At 48.0% G+C, this 15,128-nt stretch overlaps 1 long non-coding RNA gene across 1 annotated transcript in view; it reads left to right on the top strand.

The window, feature by feature from the left end:
• The window catches only part of LOC310702089, a 164,446-nt gene that overhangs the window by 59,036 nt on the left and 90,282 nt on the right, over positions 1 to 15,128 (top strand). The window contains exon 3 of the long non-coding RNA XR_014523217.1: positions 14,993 to 15,128. This is a non-coding gene — a long non-coding RNA (uncharacterized lncRNA). The remainder of the gene's footprint in view (positions 1 to 14,992) is intronic.

Here is a 15,128-nt window from a genome sequence, read left to right as displayed (position 1 = left end):
GGCAGGATGCAAATAATAATAATAATAATGATAATAATAATAATAATAATAATAATTGCTTCCTAAGCCTGTCCTAGGACGCGGGTGGCGCTGTGGGTTAAACCACAGAGCCTAGGACTTGCTGATAAGAAGGTTGGCAGTTCGAATCCCCGCAACGGGGTGAGCTCCCGTTGCTCAGTCCCTGCTCCTGTCAACCTAGCATTTCGATAGCACGTCAAAGTGAAAGTAGATAAATAGGTACCGCTCCAGCGGGAAGGTAAACAGCGTTTCTGTGCGCTGCTCTGGTTCGCAAGAAGCGGCTTAGTCATGCTGGCCACATGACCCGGAAGGTGTACACCGGCTCCCTCGGCCAATAAAGCAAGATCAGCGCCTCAACCCCAGAGTCGGTGATGACTGGACCTAATGGTCAGGGGTCCCTTTACCTTTTTAAGCCTGTCCTGCTAGGCATGCTGATCAGAGACTCTGTCCAAACAGCCCCTTTGAACGCAACAGGGCTTCCTATTTTTACTATTTTTACAGTGGGAACAGTCAAACCACAAAGCCACTGATCAGCCAGAGTTTCCTGTTTTGACCAAGCACAGTTTGAAGTTAGCTTAATATCCCAGCTTATTCCAAAGCTGGCAGCCGTAGTTTCTTGGTTTGGGCAAAATGGAAAGTTTGTTAGTTATGCCTCATAAGAGAGTGCCTGGTTTCATCACAGTTCACCCTCAGGGACGGCCCAATCATGAGGTAAGCTGGGACAATTAGGTCAGGAGGCAGATGCAGGGAGATACGGGACTAGCACGTTCCCAGCTCCCCTGTTTGTTAGCCTTGCTGCCAGTGCAGGACCACAGCTGGTAAATTTGTGCAGCTACCCATTTAGAAAGTTTGGTCTAGCAAGCCTTTTTAAAGTGGATTAGAGAGAAAGTGCAGGGGGGAGGAATATTCACCACCATAGCTAAACAGAACCTCCATGTCGAGAGGCAGTGGACCTGTGACCTCCAGGTGCTGGAAACCCAGGTGAGAGGAGGGCACTTACCTTTCCCAGAAGCCCCTCAGTGTCTGGGAGCAGGGTCTGGTCTGTCCCCCCTGCTCTTCCACTGGGCCACTGACTGGCATCTGCAGCTCCCCTGAAGGAGAGGACACCATCCCCGGAGTGGGGAGGACTGGGAGCCTGTGGGGTTTCCCACTTTGAACGAGGGGGCTGCATCTTCTTCAGGAAATCCTGCTTCTGGGCCTCCCAGTGCTGCTGCGACTGCTCCTCCTCTGGCTCCTGCTTAATCTGACATAAATCTGCCCGAGGCAGAAGATCCCTGATGGTCCCAACTTGGCCGGTAGGAGGTTTCTTTCCTTTACACTCCAGTCTCTCCCTTTGAATGGGTCTCCTGGGTCCCTGCTCTTCCATTTTTTTGCCACCCTGCTGGAAAAGAAATAAACACAAAGTAAAATAAAACCCAAGAATAAAAACAAAAGCACATTTTTTAACCATTAGCCAGTTTTTGATTTTCCATTAATTGCTCTGAGATTTTTTCCCCTTAAAAATATGAAGCAGCAGTGAAATGAAATGAGTAATAATCTGAACATGAATAATCTGAACATAGAATCCTCCTTTCCTCTGCCTTCTCAAATCTGGAACTCACTTCAACCCTCAGCCTTCATTTGCCTTACTGAGGAAGGTGGAAATAAAACAATTAATGAAACCAGGCTTAAGCCTGTCTCACTTATTTACACGCAGACACAAGAGGTCACTAGCTTTGACAGCTTGGGAAAAGATCAGATGCATTCTCTGGAGTATAGATCTATCAGCTGTTTTAATTGCCGTGACAGATCAACAGAACCTCCATGTGTAGGCACAGTGTACCTTGATTTGGGGCAGGCAAAAGAAGCCATTTCCTTGCTAAATGAATCTGATGGACATCATTGCCACAAGATGCGGTGATGGTGGTGGCAAAGAGAGCTTTCAAAGGCGATCAGACCAATTCACAAATGAGGGCGATAGGTTTATCAATGGCAGTGGCAGAGGAGGGGGGGCAGGAGTAGTGGCCTGCAAAGGGTGTCAGGGGGCTGCAGAGTGAGAGGGGGCCCCCTGCTGCACTTTCCCCCCTGCCTCCCCTTCCCTCTCCGCCGTGGGGAGGACCGTCGAAATGGGCTGGGCTCCCTGATGAGGGACAGGGAGAGGGGAGGCAAAAGTCCCAGGTACGCCGCTGATCCGTGAGCGACTATATGCATCGTCCATCGCGAAGCAGCAGCTGCCTTGGACCCCTCATTCTGCCCCTTGAGCTCAGGACTGAAGGGAGCAGCTCCCCAGGGTCTCCGGCAGGGTCCGTGCCAGCCTGAGCCAGAGATGTTTGCCCCTGTGCCCTCCTGCAGATGCCCTGCCCCTCAGCTGCGCCCCTTCCCCTTCCTGCCCGGTTGGGGGGCGCCTTGCAGCCTCTAGCTGGGCTCGGGGCCTGATCCTGCCAGGCCCACGTGCTCTCCCCCTCCTCCTCCCGCTCCTGCCCCCCCCCCGCCTCCTGCACCTCGGACTCCTCGCTCCGTCCCTGCAGCGGAATCCGGCTCCTCTCTGGGGAAACTCACCAGGCCACGGGCCGCTGCTCCTCCGCTCTCCTCGGCGGGGGACAGGAAAGTGCAGCCGCTCTCGAGTCCCCCTGGCTGGCCCCGTTTCCTGCCTCTCTGGGCATCGGAGCTCGCTGGCTGTGGGTTGGGCCCTGGGAGGCTGCGAGGCTGGATGCGCCCCCTTGCGCTGTCCCTCAAAATTTATTGTATCATTGGAATCTACCTGGCATCTTATATGCTATCCAGAATGTTGCACAAATAAGTCTCCTTGTGATCCGATGTGCAGTCACTGGTTTCCTTATCAGCAAATATTTCCAGAAAGCTGGGACGATGCCACCCTGCAGCCACAGCTGTCAATTTTCAGATTTGAAAATAAGGGATCAGCAGCCTCACCTGTCCCGGGGACAGTCTACAGGATATCCAACAATCCGGGATAGCAGTGGGAAATTACACTGGAATAAGGGAATTTCCCGCAAAAAACAAAAAAACAAAAAAAAGGGGGGGGAGACAGCTATGCCTGCAGCCTGAATGGGTAGCTGGAGGAGGCAGTCCAGTTCCCAGCTCTGCTGGTTGGGATCTGGCAATCACTTAGCTCCAGCAACTGACCTTTCCAAACCCTCCAACATTTCTCTCATGAAAATAGGAACATCCCTTTCCATAAATATAATTTTCCTATTTATATACCGCACATCTTATTACATTGCCCCAGCCACTCTGGGCAGTTTCCAACATATATAAAAAACATAATAAAACATTAAACATTTTCAAACGTCCCTATACAGGATTGCCTTCTCAGAGGGCCCGGGGGTCGGATAACTCCATTCCCTCCAGCATTTCTTCAATAAAATAGGGAGACCCTAAGGAAAAGCGGAATATTCTGGGATCAAATCAGAAACCAGGACAGCTTCTCTAAATCAGGGACATCCCTGGGAAATAGTGGCACTTGGAGGGTTTCTCTTTCCCTGTTTTTTCATTCGCTGCCTCTGGTCTCCTGCATCCATTTAGCAGAGGAGGGGAACGGTTTGGGCCTTCATACTTCTCCACCCCCACCCCACCCCCAATATAACCAAAAACACACACACCATTTTGGAGTGAGGACCAAAAAAATAAAATCATTTTATTATTTTATTTCTTATTTTTGCAGTTCAATCTACCGTATCTATACATTTTAATGTTTATAGCCAATGGCCACCACAATACAATATGAGCACAAATCACACAGCTGCAAAACAAAAGACATTGCATGCTCCAGACCAGGATAAATCTATAGCGTCCAAAATTTATTTTCACGGTTGTTTCAATGGGAAGGATATAGGGCAGCAGAGCCAAGGTGGTGAGGTCCAGAGTGGAGTTCCTATCATCCTTGACTGTCTGCCCTGCTGGCTGAAGCTGATGGGAACTGGACAACAACATCTGGGGACATCTCAATGGTTATTCTGTGATATACAGAATCTACAAAGGATTAAGGCACTGATCCAGAAGAGAATGAACTGAGAAGAGGCCCCACTGAATTATCTGAAGTGAAGCAGAGGAAGATCATTATATAATAATAATAATAATTTATTATTTATACCCCGCCCATCTGGCTGAGTTTCCCCAGCCACTCTGGGCAGCTTCCAATCAAGTGTTAAAAACAGTACAGCATTAAATATTAAAAACTTCCCTAAACAGGGCTGCCTTCAGATGTCTTTTAAACATAGGATAGCTGCTTATTTCCTTCACATCTGAAGGGAGGGTGTTTCACAGGGTGGGCGCCAGTACAGTCTGGTTCCCTGTAACCTCACTTCTTGCAATGAGGGAACCACCAGAAGGCCCTCGGCTCTGGATCTCAGTTTCCGGGCTGAACGATGGGGGTGGAGATGCTCCTTCAGGTATACAGGACCAAAGCTGTTTAAGGCTTTAAATGTCAGCACCAACACTTTTAAGTGTGCTCAGAAACGTACTGGGAGCCAATGCAGATCTCTCAGGACCGGTGTTATGTGGTCCCGGCGGCCACTAAATGTTAATAAGCGGAAACCTGTGCAGAAACAGAGACAATACTGCTGATGTGAAAGAAAAATGTTTCATAACAAACTATAAGAGAATTCAAGGGAGAACGTGCCCGGGTTTGAATAAGCAGAAGATTGTACAGTGATACCTCGGGTTACATACACTTCAGGTTACAGACTCCTCTTCTATTCTTCTCAGTTATATGATTATGAAAGTAAAGTTCTTTTGAATAGCAAGAGTCTGGCCACTGTATAGTCTGTAAAAAGGAACTATCAACTAGAATAACTATTTGGCTTCCTAACTGTAAGCTACTCTGTTACTTTGGATATCATAAAAATTCAGAGACAGACAGACTTTAATGTTGTATACAGAGTAAGGCTGGGGAATTGAGAGGTGGGGAGAGGTGGGGTGAGGGGTAGTACACTTTCATTATTTTACGAAGTTCATATGCAAGGTGTTTGTGTCAGTGTGACATGGCTAGGTTCTCTTCCTTTTCATTTATTAGTTTTCATTGGCAGTGAGAAAGATCGGGGGGCCCAGGGCATAGTTGGTTGCCTTCAGTTGACTGCAGTAAAGGTGGTGGAGGCTGAACCATTTTGAGGAAGAGATAGTTGTAATTCTTGGTTTGGTCCTTCAAGTAAAGGTAAAAGTAAAGGGACCCCTGACCATTAGACCCAGTTGTAGACAACTCTGAGGTTGCGGCGTTCATCTCGCTTTACTGGCCGACGGAGCCGGCGTACAGCTTCTGGGTCATGTGGCCAGCATGACTAAGCTACTTCTGGTGAACCAGAACAGCGCACAGAAACGCCGTTTACCTTCCCGCCGGAGCGGTACCTTAATTGGCCTGGGAGCCGAGCCAGAGCTGCCAAGATAAGGACTCTTTGAGGTAAAGAGAGAGGCTCGGGCTCAAGGAAAACCTGAAATGGAATTTTTCCAAGCTGCTGAATGCCCTAAGTCAGGGGTCGGCAACCCGCGGCTCCGGAGCCGCATGCGGCTCTTTTACACCTTTGCCGCGGCTCCGGAGATCCTCGGGGACCCTGAGCAGAAAAGCAGAAGCGCCAGAAAGAGGAGGGGGATGGAGCTGGGCAGCCGAGCTGGGTAAAGCAAGGCGGCGGCGGCAGCGGAGCTCGAGAGGCGGCGGCTGCTGGGATGGAGGAGGAGGCAGTGGCGGCCGGACAAGGGCTGCTGCTGCTGCTGCCTCCGGAGGGAAGTTCTGCCAGGCGGCTTCATGGCTCATCCCAGGGTGGGATGGGCGGCGGCGGCGACGAGGGGGATGCCTCGTCTGGAGGACAGTGAGGAAGCGGCCGAGCAGCTCACGGCGGCGCCTCTTCCCTCATGGTGCAGGGAGCGAGGAGGAAGAGGAGGAGGGCGGTGACAGGAAGGTGTGCTAGGGCGCAGCGACGGTTCTCCCCTGAGGTGGACGCGGCTGCCACTGCCACCGCCGGCACCTGCCACACGCAGACGCGCTTGCTTTCGCCGTCGCCCTTAGGCCCCGCGCGCCGCGCCGCATCGAAAGCCGCCCACCCAGGCCACGCTCTCCTCAGCCCCGCGTGCGAGGCACCTGAGGCGAGGGAGAGAGAGCGTGCGCGCTCGAGGGAAATGGCGGGGCGGGGTTTTTGTGTGTGTTTGTGGGGGGGGGTGGCGGTGGTGCTTCGGGATCCTTTTCCGTGCCTTGCTTCTGAGTGGCCGCCGAGTTGATGGAGAGCACCTGAGGTGAACCACAAAATGGGCCCGCCCTCCCTGTCAGGGAGGAAGGGGTGAATTACGTCAGTGACGAGGAGGGGGTCCAGAGGTAGCCAGCAGGAGAGGCGGGGGAGCACGAGAGCAATTGCAGAGGGAGGGGGGCTGTTAGGCACCAAAATCCTGCATGCGGGATTTCCCCCGTTCTCTCGTGCCTATGCAATTCCTGCCCTTCTCCCTTCCCCCTCGAGATTTGCTGCAGAGACAAGCAAATGAAGAAGAAAGGGAAGAGTATTAGCTGACATGTCCCCGGATCCCATGGAAAGCGCCACAGATTCCTTTGCTTACCAGCTCTTTTTATTTTAAGTTGGCTTCAAACCTGTAATTGTGTAGGTGTATGTATGTATACATATACGTACACACATAAATATTCATATCTCTTCCCTCTCACCTTCCTTTCACCCAGTTTCTCTGGCACTGGTTTATAAATGCTGCTATGTAGAAATGGTGAGAAAGTTGCACCAGCAGAAGGAATGGATATGTGCTGTTAGTAAAAAGAGAGGGAGTTGAACTGCAGGGAGGGACAGACACTTTTCTATGTATTAATTTGTATAATGCCCTCTATGCACATGGTGCTTTGCAAAAAATGGATATGAGAGGTACCATACCCCTCTTTGCTATCTGAAATAGACTCAGGGAAAAGAGAGAGAGTGGGGGAAGGGGAAGAATGTGTGGTTATTTACATTTGGCTTGTTTTGCGGCTCCCAGTTTTTTGTTTTTTTCCGGAAACGGGTCCAAGTGGCTCTTTTTGTCTTAAAGGTTGCAGACCCCTGCCCTAAGTTAAATGAAAAAAATTATCAGACCTGGGCAAAATGGTGTGAGAGTTTGCTGCGTCAGTATGGAGTATGGCATACTGTGTCTCAAGCCCCTCCAGTTCCTCTGACAGATAGATGGAGGGCCCATGATTCGAGGGCCATTGACATAATCGTCTTGTCCGTCTCTCTAGAGGAAATAAAAACGCTTGCTGGCAACGTGACGGCACCTAAGATGTGGAATGCTTTGAAAGCTGCCCATCTGCCAATCGTCCCAGCTCAGAGTCTGAATGCCCAGGGTGTGAGTGCATCGGAGGTCCTGGCTGTTTCCCAGAATGCGAGTGAATGCAGGGATGCAGAGGGCACCGGTTGCAAGCTGCAGAGGGAGCAGACTGTGATGTCAGCCCAGGCAGCATTCCAGCCTCCAGGGGGAGCCAAGGAGTCAGCAGCTGAGAGCTCTGTTTCTCATGGGAGCCAAGGTCATCGTCTTTGCAGAGGTCGGAAGGCCAGAGGTAAACAAAGACAGATGCCTGCAGATGGCCAGAAGCAGAGGGGGGGGTGAAGAGCCCATGCCAGTGGAAAACAAAGTGTTGTTTGCTGGCACTGCTTCACCAAAGGCTAAAGGCAAGTCTGATGGCCAGGAGCAGGGGGGCAAGCTGCAAAAGGTTTTGCTTGCTGAAAATACTGCTCCAAAAGCCAGGTTTATTGTGGACTCAGGCGCCAGGCGCCATTTATCAAAGGATAGACACCTGTTTATCTCCTTCACACCGCAAGACGGAGAGATCCACCTGGCTGATGGAAGGACGTTGCAAATTGCAGGAGAAGGGACTGTTAAACTTGCAAGTTTGCATACAACCATCAGTAATGTACTTTATGTTCCAGGAGCTGCGGACAATTTGCTAAGTGTCCCACAGCTGACTGGGCGTGGTTTTGAGATTTCCTTCAAGAGGAGCGTCTGTGTCATCAGGAAAGGCAAAGAGGACGTTTTGCATGCAAAGTTTATGGATGGTTTATTCTGTATAACTTATGATGACAATGCTGTTGTGTCTAATGCTGATTTTTGTTGTGTTGCACAAACTAACAAAGTTCTTCATGCAGGATACATTCACGATGCACATCGAAGATTTTGTCACCTCTCTTGGCAAGCGCTAGCCAATATGCCAGAGTTGGTTGAAGGTTTGAACATCAAACCTTGTAAGTATCACATGAAATGTGTATTTTGTGCAGAGAACAAGGTGAAGGTTGCTCCAAAAGGCAAGGAGTCTAGCAGGCAGGCTTCCAAACCCTACCAGCTAGTGCACGCAGACCTGGTTGGTCCACTTGCGCCATCTTTGGGAGGAGCAAGGTACTTCATGGTTCTAATTTATTCTTTTTCCAGGTACATTCATGTGTTTATACTTGAGCAGAAATCGCAAGCATTCCCTAAGTTCAAGGCATTCTGTGCTTGGTTGGAGAATGTTCGTGGTAAACGTATCGGCTGTCTTTTTACCGATCGGGGCGGGGAGTTCACTTCTCAGCAGTTTGAAGCTTTCCTGACTGAGAAGGGAATCCAGCATGACTTGTCAACGCCTAGATCGCCATGGATGAATGGACTTGCGGAGTGAGCAAATCAAACTTTGCTTCAAGGCCTGAAAACCTTGTTGCATGATGCCAACCTCCCTGAGAAGTTTTGGGGGGAAGCTCTGTCAACGGTTGTTTATACCGTTAATCGGAGACTGTCATCACCCATAGGTTGCACTCCGTACGAGAAGATGTTTGGTAAGAAACCGAACGTCAAGCACATGAAAATCTTTGGTTCTGACATGTGGGTACATACCCCACAAAGCAACAAGCTTGGGAAGCGTGGGGCACATGGTTTGTTCATGGGTTACAAGAAAGGTGCATACAGGATATGGATGACTAACTCTAAGTCCATTAAGTTCACCAAGAGTGTTGAGTACAATCCAAAGTGGGGGGAAAATGTGGGAATTTTCCAGAGTTACCCAGAGGAGGATGGAGGTGGTGTGCACAAACCAGATAATGTTGAGAAAGCTGAGGATGAGGATGAGGATGAGGATGATGATCAGAGTTCGGATTCCAGTTCAGTTGGTGGCGCTGCTGCTGCTGTCAGTGACAGTGATGACACCGCAGACTACAAGAGCGCAAAGGCCTCAGTCAGACCATCTGATGCGTCTGACAATTAACTGGAAGAACCGCTGTTCACCATTGGTCACTTTTCTCCTAAGAAGGAGGAGATGAATCCAGAAGACTTACGTCTAGTTCCCAGGTCTGAATGGGCGACCAAAGGCAGACCTCCAAAGAGATTTGCTGATGAGTTTGCTAAGACGGCAACTGCTGTTCTTAGTAGCTCAGAGAAGGTGTGGGAACCTTCAAGCTTCAAAGAGGTTCAGGAGTTAACCTCTAAAGATGCTGAGCCTTGGCTAAATGCCATGAAGGCTGAAGTTGATTCCTTGAATAGGAACCAAACTTGGGAATTGGTACTGGTAGTCCCAGGAATGAGACTGGTTGGCAGCAAATGGGTCTTCAAGGCCAAGACAGATCAGAATGGCAAGGTTGTCAGACACAAAGCCAGATTGGTTGCCAGAGGTTTTTCACAGGTACCAGGACAGCATTACCACGAGACCTACTCGCCCACCGTCAAATATGAGAGCATTCGGCCTGATTCTCAAGATAGCTGCAGAGGAGAAACTGCATGTTTCCCATCATGACATTAATACAGCTTTTTTGTACGGGATTTTGGAGGAGCAGCTGTACATGCTTCCACCTGATGGAATGCAGATACAGAAGGGAATGGTCTGTAAACTGCGGAAATCCTTATATGGTCTCAAGCAGAGTGCCAGGTGTTGGAACACAAAACTCACTGAGACATTGCTTTCTCTAGGTTTTCACCAGGGCAAAGCTGATCCATGTGTGTTTGTCAAGGAGGAGGGGCAAAACAAACTGTATTGTTTATGTTTTGTTGATGATCTTTTTATGTTTTGGAAGAATCAGGCTTTTTACCAAAGCACCCTAGCTCAACTGAAGGAGCACTTTGACATGAAGGATCTTGGTGAGGTATCCAACTATCTTTCTCTGCAGGTGGAGAGGGACCAATTTTACTGTTCAGGATTGGAAAGCTCTGAAGCGCATAGCCCGCTATTTGAAAGGGACTATGCACTACAGGCTGAGGTTCACCAGTCAGAAGACTGGAGGTCTTGAAATCTTTGCAGATGCAAGTTTTGGAAGTGACACCACGGATGGTACAAGCACTTCTGGAGTGTGCTACATGTACAACCACTGTCTGTTTAACTGGCTGTGCAAAAAGCAGACGACAGTGAGCCTAAGTTCCTGTGAAGCAGAACTCAATGCTTTGTCATTTTCACTCATGGATTGTGAATGGTTGATGCAACTGTTTAAGGACATTGGGGTTACTGTGAAATGTCCTATACAAGTGTATCAAGACAATAGATCCTGTTTGGCTTTGCTGAACTCAGAGAGTTGCAAGCAAAGAACCAAGTACTTGCAGATTAAGCTACATCGTGCAAGAGCGTGTATTCAGAAAGGACTGATTCAGGTGTCCTACATGGCAGGAAATGAAATTCCTGCTGATCTGTTGTCTAAGGTTGTTAACAGAGAACAACATAAGGTTTACGTACAGAGGTTGCAATTGGGTTGAACCACAGGTACTACAGGTTACACGGAAAGGGGGAGGATGTTAGGATATTTCCGTTCCACCTTAAGAGAGAGCAGGCTTGTGAGTCACAGAGTCTGCACATTTCCTTTTACAGGATGTTTATGTTTGCTATTGCTTTCGTTTTCTCTCTCTCTGCGCCAGAACACGCTAGCAGGCAGTCATGTTTGTTCTTTGTTCTGACCAACGCTGAATAAACATTCTAAATGATACTCTCCTGAGTGCAACTTTTGCTGTGTGGATTCTGCTGACAGAGTGTGCACCAGCCCAAGAATGTGGCAAGCTATTTCTTAGGCTTCGTGTCGCTAACTGCTGATACTGAATCTACGGGAGGTCGATGGATCGTCCGGCAGCCGGCATGGGGGCTCAGATGGACTTTATCTCCCTGGCAGTATCCTAACAGTTCCGTGTGCTACGCTGGCTCGCCAGATGCAGCTTGTCACGCTGGCCACGTGACCCGGAAGTGTCTGCAGACAGCGCTGGCTCCCGGCCTATAGAGTGAGATGAGCGCACAACCCTAGAGTCTGGCAAGACTGGCCCGTACGGGCAGGGGTACCTTTACTTTACCTTTACAACAATGCTGTATATTGCTCCCCGCTTATTTAACTTATATGCGGAATTCAACATGCGAAAGGCTGGAGTGGATGAATCCCAAGCCAGAATTAAGATTGCCGGAAGAAATATCAACAACCTCAGATATGCAGATGACACAACCTTGATGGCAGAAAGCGAGGAGGAATTAACCTCTTAATGGGGGTGAAAGAGGAGACCGCAAAATATGGTCTGAAGCTCAACATCAAAAAACCGAAGATGATGGCCACTGGTCCCATCACCTCCTGGCAAATAGAAGAGGAAGAAATGGAGGCAGTGAGAGATTTTACTTTCTAGGGCTCCATGATCACTGCAGATGGTGACAGCAGTCACGAAATTAAAAAGCGCCTGCTTCTTGGGAGAAAAGCAATGACAAACCTAGACAGCATCTTAAAAAGCAGAGATATCACCTTGCCAACAAAGGTCCGTATAGTTAAAGCTATGGTTTTCCCAGTAGTGATGTATGGAAGTGAGAGCCGGACCATAAAGAAGGCTGATCGATGGAGAATTGATGCTTTTGAATTATGGTGCTGGAGGGAACACGACAAGGTTCCCAATTTCCCTATTGCTTTTTATATCGGTCCTGGAGGTTCTCTTAAATATGATTAGAAGGGACCAATTGGTTAACGGTATACAAGTCGGAGCCAAACAGTACAAATTGAAAGCATTTGCTGGTGATCTAGTACTGACATTACAGGAGCCAGAATCTAGTACTAAAAGAGTATTGGAACTGATTCAAGAATTTGGTCAGGTTGCAGGATTCAAGTTGAGTAAGTTAAAAACTAAGGTTTTAGAGAAAAATCTAACAGTGACTGAGAGGGAGAGGTTTCAGAAGGAGACAGGTTTAACATTGGTTAAGAGAGTGGAATACCTGGGGGTTAATATGACTGCCAATAATGTGAATTTATTCAAAGATAATTATGAAAAATGCTGGACGGAAGTGAAAAAGGATTTAGAAATATGGTCAAATCTGAAGCTTTCATTGCTAGGCCGTATTGCTGTGATAAAAATGAATGTATTGCCAAGAAGTGGCAGGGAGATATTTCTAGATTTGTCTGGCAGGGCAAGAAGCCCAGAATAAAATATAAAATACTAACTGATGCAAAAGAAAGAGGTGGATTTGCCCTGCCAGACCTTAAACTTTACTATGAATCAGCTGCTTTTTGCTGGCTGAAAGAATGGCTTCTTCTTGAAAACTCAGACATTTTGGATTTAGGAGGTTTCAATAATGTATTTGGGTGGCATGCATATTTGTGGTATGATAAGGTCAAAGCACATAAAGCGTTTAAAAACCATATTGTCAGGAAAGCAATATTTAATGTCTGGATAAGATATAAGGACTTATTTGAAAATAAAACCCCAAGGTGGTTGTCACCAATGGAAGCGAAGGCTCAGAAAAAGCTCAATATGGAGGCTAAATGGCCGAAATATTGGGAAATTTTGGAACAAGAGGGAGATAAATTAAAATTGCAGAGCTATGAAAAACTAAAAAACAAAGTGCGAGATTGACTTCATTATTATCAAATAACGGAGGCATACAATTTGGACAAGAAGATTGGCTTCCAGGTGGAAAAATCAAAATTGGAAACAGAACTGTTAGACCCCCAAACTAAGACTCTGTCAAGAATGTATAACTTGCTGTTGAAATGGAACACTCAGGATGAAAAGGTGAAATCTGCTATGATTAAATGGGCACAAGATGTTGGACACAACATTATGCTGGCTGACTGGGAACAGTTATGGACCACAGGTATGAAGTTCACAGCATGTAATGCCTTAAGAGAGAATATTGTGAAAATGATATACATGACACCAGTTAGGCACGCAAAAATATATCATTTGCCTGACAATAAATGTTGGAAATGTAAAGAGACTGAAGGTACATTCTTTCACCTTTGGTGGACGTGCCCAAGGATTAAAGCTTTCTGGGAGATGATCTATAATGAAATGAAAAAGGTATTTAAATATACCTTTCTGAAGAAACCAGAGGCCTTTCTCCTGGGCATGGTTGGCCAGTTGGTGTTAAAGAAGGATAGAAATTTTTTAATGTATGTGTCAGAGCTGCCCTAGGTCCCAGCTCACAAAGGACCAACGCCAGTTCATTGTTATATAAAACAGTCTTTATTGAAGTTCATTTTAGCTTTCACAGCCGCGGCGCACAGCTCTACGTCTGAAACTCTAGACCGCCGAAGCTCCATCTGAATCTCCGCCCCCCAGACACCAGTTTAAGACTCTAGCCTTGCTCCACCTCTTCCTTTGCTCTTTCCTCCTCTGGGTCCGCCTGTCCGCTGGGGTTTTGCCCTTCCTAGACTCTTCTGACGCTGAGTCCCCTGAGTCTTCCCCCTGCCTCCGGCAGGCTTTGGGACCTGGTTCCCAATCCGGGTTTTCTGCTGTCCCGCGCGCCTGTACATTCAAACTTGGCGTGCGCGCCCAGCCGGCCACCTTCCTCCTGACCGTTATACTGCTCCCGTCACTGCTTCCCCCTTCGGGGAGGCTAGCTGGACCTGACCTCCCCTCCATTCCCCCACTCTCCGCTGGAGGCGTGGTCAGCCCTGACCCATCTTCTCTCCCTGCTGGAGGAGACGCTGGCCCTGACACATGGGACTCTTCCCCCCACTGCGCTCTGGTGGGGAAGCTGGTCCTGATCTCTCACTGCTGCTTTGGGAGTCCCCTCTGGCTCCTTGCTTCTGTTGCGTCCCCCCTGGGACCCCCCTTGCCCTGACCATCGGCGCTCCCTTCTGGGAATCTTCTGATTCGCTGGAGAGGCTCATGGAATCTCTCGGGTCACTGTCATTCTCCCCTCCGCTGCCCTCAGATTCCTCCCCTTCACTCTCCATTTCCTCTCTCCCCTGTGCCTCTGCTTCTGAGCCCCTGACAGTATGCTACAACAGCAGCAAGAATACTTATTGCAAAGTATTGGAAGACACAAGATCTACCCACCCGGGAAGAATGGCAGATGAAGGTGATGGAGTACATGGAACTGGCGGAAATGACTGGCAGAATCCGAGACCAGGGAGAAGAGTCGGCAGAAGAAGATTGGAAGAAATTTAAAGACTATCTACAGAAACATTGTAAAATTAAGGAATGTTAGAAGGATGCTGGAATGAAGTTATGCGGTTTTAGCAGTAATGTTATAGAATTAGGTAAAATTAGATCATGAATAGGTGAGAATGTAAAGTTACAATATATTAAGATAAATCATTAAGATAAAAGCAAAAATGGAAAGGATTTGCTGAAGTAACCAATTGAACTAGAATACAAAAAAGGGAGGTGTGAGGAGGTCAGGGAAACAAGTAAATGAAAGACTTGTAAAGATTGATTTGTTTTTAATTGTTTTTATTTTTCTGTACTTTGTTTTTTTCTGTTTTCTTTTTGTAATTCTTTGAAACTTTAATAAATATTATTTATTTTTAAAAAAAGAATTATGGTGCTGGAGGAGACTCTTGAGAGTCCCATGGACTGCAAGAAGATCAAACCTATCCATTCTGAAGGAGATCAGCCCTGAGTGCTCACTGGAAGGACACATACTGAAGCTGAGGTTTCAATACTTTGCCCACCTCATGGGAAGAGAAGGCTCCCTGGAAAAGACCCCCCTGATGTTGGGAAAGATGGAGGGCGCACGGAGAAGGGGACGACAGAGGACGAGATGGTTGGACAGGGTCCTCAAAGCTACCAACATGAGTTTGACCAAGCTGCGGGAGGCAGTAGAAGACAGGAATGCCTGGCGTGCTCTGGTCCATGGGGTCATGAAGAGTCGGACACAAATAAACGACTAAACAACAACAAACTTGCCAAATGAACCTTATATTGGCCTGTTTGACAAGACCAGCTACCATGTTTGAGTTGTTGTT

This window comes from Podarcis liolepis (genome assembly GCF_965112155.1).
Source record: "Podarcis liolepis genome assembly, chromosome: 2".
Classification (NCBI taxonomy): domain Eukaryota; kingdom Metazoa; phylum Chordata; class Lepidosauria; order Squamata; family Lacertidae; genus Podarcis; species Podarcis liolepis.
The sequence above is the reverse complement of the archived record's forward strand: the minus strand, read 5'-3'. Positions and strand labels throughout refer to the sequence as shown.